The 6,464-nt window shown below is 51.0% G+C and overlaps 1 long non-coding RNA gene across 1 annotated transcript in view; it reads left to right on the forward strand.

Annotated features, from left to right (window-relative positions):
* The window catches only part of LOC117029225 (uncharacterized), a 32,607-nt gene extending 26,838 nt beyond the window's left edge, over positions 1–5,769 (forward strand). Inside the window, exons 2-3 of the long non-coding RNA XR_004424192.1 lie at positions 1,899–1,983; positions 5,685–5,769. This is a non-coding gene — a long non-coding RNA (uncharacterized LOC117029225). The remainder of the gene's footprint in view (positions 1–1,898; positions 1,984–5,684) is intronic.
* The last annotated feature ends 695 nt before the right edge of the window (positions 5,770–6,464 follow it).

The following is a 6,464-nucleotide window of genomic DNA, read 5'->3' on the forward strand; positions in this document are numbered from 1 at the left end:
ATACTTCCTCTCCCCACCCGGCAGCACCCATCAGTCACCAGGTTTTGCGGAGATTACAGCCGGCCAGTTTGCCCCCAGACACCCAGGCCGTTGTCTTAGAGCTGCCCTCAGCATCTCTTCCCTGGGTTGTCTCTGGTTTCCTCATCAGACCTTCTCAGCCACCTTCTACTCTTTCCCACTGCTACCAGCAGGTCTTCCCCCCAAACATCCATCTGTGTCCCTCCCCTGCATGTAAACCACCATTGGCCCCCAGGTGTGTTCAGGAGAAACTCTAAACTGTTTCTCCTGGGTTGCAACTATTTCTTCTGGGTCTCCTGCTCTGTCCTCCAGCTAGAACCCCTCCCCAATTCCCAGAATCTTCTCCACTGAAACTGCTCGCTTGCTTTCTAGAATAGATCACATGCTCTCGCTCACCCATGTATGAGATGCAGGAAGGCAGGTAGAATATTCCAAGTGAAGGCGACACTGCTCACCTGTCCACCTCCCACCCTTCCTGCCAGGTTCAGTTCAGATGTCATCTCCTCTAGGAGGCTCTCCCTGTCCCCCAGATCAGTGATGTGCTGGCAAACATTTAACCACGTGTTCTCCAGGAAGGAAGCCATGATTTGTAGCATTTGTCAATTTCCCTGGTGTAAATACTCCCACATGGCCAGTCTCACCCAACCAATGTGATGTCACTGAACACAAGTCGGGAAGGGATGCTCGCCGCCATCAGCTCTCTTCAGCTGATCTGAGTTCCCTCCAGCGCCCAGCTGGTGGATGAGCTTCCTCTGGGCTCGCATCACAGCTTGTATGCCCCTCCATGAAAGTACTGAGCACAAGGAAATGTTAAAGAACAAACCTACCTCGGATGGCCCAAGGGAAGGATAGATCAAAAGCTCAGTTCTCATCCTCACCCAATGCCTTCCTGGCTGTGTGAGCTGAGAAAAATGACCCAGCTTCTCTGAGCCGCAGATTTTTTATCTATAAGATGGTCAAAATAATATGTTTTTCCTAAACTTGGTTAGGAATGAAATGGATTTAAACACCATAAAATCCTGTTAGAAGTTAAGAGGTCAGTCAAAGGAGTGGGAGGACATTCTGAGGACCAGCAGGAGGAGAGTGGAGAAGCAGGAAGGAAAGGATGAGTCCTCTTGGCTGGAGTGAACCTGTGAATCCTTGACTGAAAGGCAGGAGTGAGGGCCACGGTAGGTGAGGACGGGAGGGGTCCGGGAAGGTAGGCTTCGGAGGGGCTGGATCTCATCCTCAGCCTTGGGTGCCTTGGGGAGTTCAGAAAGAAAAATTGGGCCAGATATCCTAGAAACAGGAGACTGGTCAAGAGCTGCTGGGGTGGGGCACAGAGCTAGCCAGGTAAAAGCCCTTTCAGGGGCTGGGGCTAGATTCAGGGAGCGAGGAGGGGGTTGGAGGCAAGGGTGTTTGTTTTCTTCCCCAGGGATAGGGTGACAACCTTGGGCATCTTAGCTATTAAGCTCAGGAGGCAAGAGGCTCACTAAGCATCGTGGGAAATTCTATGATCCAGCCGAGAATGGGAGAAGGGCTCCATCCCAGGCAAGAGGACTTGATGAAAGAAACCAGTCTATTGCATTTGTCCCGGAGAAAGACTTACCTTCTACCCCTCCTTCCGGGGCCCTCTGCTCATCTGCATGGCAAGACTCCAAACCTCTGTGTAATCTAGGACCCTGCTACTCAAAGAGTGGACCTGGGGTTACCAGCAGCAGCAGCAGCAGTGCCTGGGAGCCTCTTAGAAATGCAGAATCACAGACCCCAGCCGTGACCTGTAGCATCAGTACCTGCATTTTCACCAGCCTCCGGGGAGTGCTGTGCAGAGCAAAGCTTGAGAAGGGCTGGCTTACACTCCTCACGCCAGGCCCTTGTCCTTGTGGTCCTTGTATTTCTAGGATTGCGAGTGCTCACAAAGGACTGTGATGATTGACAGCTGGCTGAACACGCTGGAAAGGAGAAGACATAGAGGCGGTGAAATTGGTAAGACTTGGAGGTTGATTGGGTCAGGGGGTGGGGGGAGATGAGGGCCCAAGAGGGTTGATGCCACCATTTCAAGAGGTTGAAATGGGAACCAGTGACTCCCATGTCGAACGGGAGCTCTGGGAACCTGCAGCTCCTGGAGGGCTAGACTAGGGCTCAGCTTTGGAGGAAGGCCTTGGTGGGATGGAGGCCAGACCACATGCGTATGAGACCGCCTGGGCAACATGCGCGGCAAGGGAGAGAGTCCTGGAAAAGGGCCCAGGGACACCCAGGGAGGGTGGGTTGAGAACCAAGAGTCCTCCACAGGATGACCAGTCAGAGCGGCAGGAGGCCAAGGGCACAGAGAGTTCATGGTCAACTGTCAAATGCCACCAAAGTTAGTCAGCCTGAACCCCGCCTCCACCCCCCATTGCATTTGCTGAGTGAGCTGTTACTGTTAAGGGATCTCAGGGCCGGCCTGGTGGCCCAGGTGGTTGGAGCGCCCTGCTCCTAACACCGAGGTTGTCGGTTCGATTCCCACATGGGCCAGTGAGCTGCGCCCTCTACAGCTAAGATTGTGAACAACGGCTGCTCTCCCTGGAGCTGGGCTGCTGCGTGCTGCCAACTGGCTGCCGTTGAGCTGCTGTGAGCAGCCCCCCAAAGACTGGCGACTGACTGCCTCAGCCAGGGGGAGCGCAAGGCTCATAAGACCAGCACGGGCCAGGGAGCTGTGTCCTACACAACTAGACTGAGAAACAACGGCTTGAACCGGAGTGGGGCGGGGGGGAGGCAGAAGAAGGGGGGAAAAAAGAGATCTCAGTTCCCAGAGGGTACAGCCACAGTTCTGTGGACTCCTTAAAGATCTTCTATCTCGTAGACGAAACTTAGCAATCCAGTTTTTCTTGAGTATTCCAACGTCGATTAAGTCAATTCCCTGTCAATAATTTAAACTGCAATTACAGATTCCTTATGGTTAAATCCGAGAACAGCACCAGTCATAACATTTATACTTAAAACTCTTCTAAAATGTCACGGCCAGGGGCCATTCATTTCTGCATCCCTTCCAGCCTTGCTTTTGTTTCTTCTCAGGGATTTTGCTGTACTTGTTTTGGTTTCTCCCTCGGGCTTTGGTGGTGGAATTTGGATACCCTCTCATGTTTGTAATAATCTCCCAAAACAAGCTAAGGTCACTCAATCTGAATATTTGACCCTAATCCTTGGCTGGGACACAGGGCTTGGCTGCCTCTCCCAGGGGGATACTTGGCTAGTTAATCAGTTTGGACATTCTCTGTTGAACCTTCCTTCTCCTGGACGCCTGAGGGTGACCCCCGTGCTGTGTACCGGAAGGAGCTTCGTTCACCCAGCGGTGTCTGTGGCCTCTGGTGGCTGTGAGTGTGTCCTTTTCCTTGGTGTGGTTCCTGTCCCCACAGGCCCCAGCCTACAGTTGTGAGTTTATGCTTTTCTGATTACACAGATAAAGCAAACACGCCTCTCTAATTTGTTAACATCAATAAAAGAAACAAAACACACAGCCCAACTTGTTAAGCTGGATACAAATGCAAACACGTCATTTGACAATCATCTTTCTTATATTACAACTCTCTTTAAGTGCTTTATGTTAACTTTTTTCATTACAGCCATAACCTTTCACAGAGTGAGTTTATTCAAGGTCACTATAATTATTTCAATTAATAATTTTTGATGCTCATATTATACAGCCTGGCTAGCATCAGGGAAAACTTTTTTTTTTTTACATTTTTATTGGGGAATATTGGGGAACAGTGTGTTTTTCAAGGACCCATCATCTCCAAGTCAAGTCGTTTTCACTCTAGTTGTGGAGGGCACAGCTCACTGGCCCATGGGGGAATTGAACCGGTGACCTTGGTGTTATGAGCACTGCGCTCTAACCAACTGAGCCAAACGGCCACCCGGGGAAAACTGTTGATTATTCCATTGCCTCTTCTTTGCTAAGATTCCTGAGGGTGGCCTTATTTCCTGGCCACAACAGGGCATTAGAGACCATTCTAATTTTCTTTATATGCTCCAAGGAATCCTGGTCTCCTTTAGTGGAGAAGGTTTTAGAGACCAAATCTGGGCACTGGGATGCCCATGAGACCAGGTGGGGGTTGGGGGTGGGGTGCGGGAGGGCGCTGAAGTTACTGTGGCTTTGGGGTCACTCTTGTCAGAAACAAAGCTGGAAATACTCCTTTATTTTTAAGGTCAGAAGGTTACAGTAAATTCTTCACTCTGTGGTTTTGTTACAAAAGTTAACAATACTGTTATTGTTAATTCTATATTGACAGGATTTGGCCCCAGGCGGCAACTGTGAGAAGAGCCCCCATCTTCAGTAGGGGACAGAAAGCAGATGAGAATGGATAAGGGGGACTAGGAAGGGAAGGATGAGAAACAGCAAATGGAGGTGCCTTTTTGGGACTCCTCGCTGAAGGGAAGAGAATTGGAGGAGATCACGGTGTGTGTGTGTGTGTGTGTGTGTGTGTGTGTGTGTGTGTGTGTGTTTGTGTGTGTGTGTTTGCGTGCGCGTGTGTTGCATTTCCCTGTTCTCTTTACTACTAAGATGGGAGAGGCTCCAGCTTGCTTATGAGTGGAACAGAAAGTGCCAGAAGTTGAGAAGTGTATCAATGAGTGTTTTTCTATGTACAAGGAAAAAAGAATCTAGCCCATCTGGTTAAACCAAAGTGTATCATGGGGGCACCCAAGGGCCGATCAGGCAGCCCAGTGGGCACAGAGGCTCCGGGAGGCCCACTGCCCCAGCGTGTGTCTCACAGCTCTGTTCTGAAGCGGACCCTTCCCTCCCGTGGTGGTGACCCCGTGGAGCTCTAGTCTACACACTCCCCACTCCTGGTCCAGAAGAAAGAGTGAACACCCGGAGCCCATGCAGGAGAAAGAGGACATATCTCCTTCCCGGTGTCTACAAAAGACCTAAGGTGGCCAGGTTCTGTGTCCCCAGCAACACTTTATGGATGGGTAAACTGAGGCCAGAGCATGCCCTCTTCCTCCACGCCCTCCCCCCAAGTTTCCCCAACAGCCAGGCCAGGTCAGGCTAGAAGGAATTCGTTCTTAGAGTTCACTGCAGGCTTGGGGTGAGGTAAACTCAAATTCTAATCTCTGCTCATCTTAACATGCTCTGTGATCTTGGGCAGGTCCCCATCTTGGTTTCAGTTTCCTCATCTGTAAAATGGGGGTGATGACAGCACAACCTCAGAGGGTTGTTGTGAGATTACTAAGCTGCTAGGAGGCCGTTTCTTGCCTGGAAAGCCAGGAGGAGCTTGTGTGATTAAGCCCAAGAGATGGTTCCCAGAAAGCAACCACTTCCTTCTCAATTCTCTTTTAGTCCCTCTGCTTAGGTCCAGGGGCAACTCTTCACTAGGTGCTGGCCTGCCTTGAATACTTCTCTATACCACCTGTGGATCTCACTTTATAACAAGGTTAAGGGCAGCGGGGAGCTCAGCCCTCACACAGGCAGTGGGCTTCCCAGAGCTTTAGAACACTGTTTTATTCTAATTTTTACTGTTGCCTCCAGTTCTAGGGAAATAGTATTGGTGTCCTATCTAGGGCAGTAATACAGTTTCCTTTTAAAATGCATTTATTGGAATGAAAACGCCAATAGAAAGAAAAAGGATTGGGAATATTACCGGCACTGAAAGGACACAGGTTTATTCATTCCACATACGTTTGTTGAGTGCCCAGTTACTCTGTTTTAGGCGCTGTTCCAGGAGGGAGACACAGCAGTGAATAAGTCAGCAGGAACCCCTGCCCTGTGGAGTTCGCATTCTAGTGCAGGGGATTGGCAATAAAATAAATGCATATGTGAAACATAAAGCATGTCCCATGGTGATAAGTGTATGGGGGGAAATCAAGGAGGGAAGGCAGGATGGGCTTGTCCAGTTTGAAATAGGGAGACTGGGGAAGCTGACATTGAAGCTTGAACCTGAAGGAGGTGAGAGAGCTGTGTAAGTATCTGGGCAAGGCCGTTCCAGGCAAAGGAGTGGTGAGAGGAAAGGCCCTGGAGGGGGTGAGCGCCAGCAAGGAGACCCGTGTGGCTGGGCAGGGTCCCCCACACAGAAGAAAGGGATGGAGTCAGAGGCAGGCAGGGGAGAGATGTGATCCGGCCTGGTTCTACTACCTGTCATTCCTCTGGTGCTGTTTGGACGGGGTGTGGGGGAGGCAGGAATACCAGTGAGAGGAGGACTCAGCCTGGGGAGAGTCTGGTGGCTTGGACCAGGCGTGGAGTGAGAAGTGTGCTTTCCAAAGCCACGGGACAGCGTGACAGCATCAGGGTGAAGAGTGAGGAAAGGAGCAGATCAAGAGCTGAGCATGGGGCCATCGCAACTATAGAGGCTGGGGAGGAGAGGGGGTCTGCAAAGGAGAATGTGGGGTGGCCAGGGAGGAGGAGAATGGACCAGTGTGGTGTCTGGGAAGGTTTTTCAGAGAAGAGGGAGCCGGCAGCTGGAGGGACCAGGAAGAGCAGGATGCAGACTCGG

The sequence above is a fragment of the Rhinolophus ferrumequinum genome, chromosome 10, assembly GCF_004115265.2.
Source record: "Rhinolophus ferrumequinum isolate MPI-CBG mRhiFer1 chromosome 10, mRhiFer1_v1.p, whole genome shotgun sequence".
NCBI lineage: Eukaryota > Metazoa > Chordata > Mammalia > Chiroptera > Rhinolophidae > Rhinolophus > Rhinolophus ferrumequinum.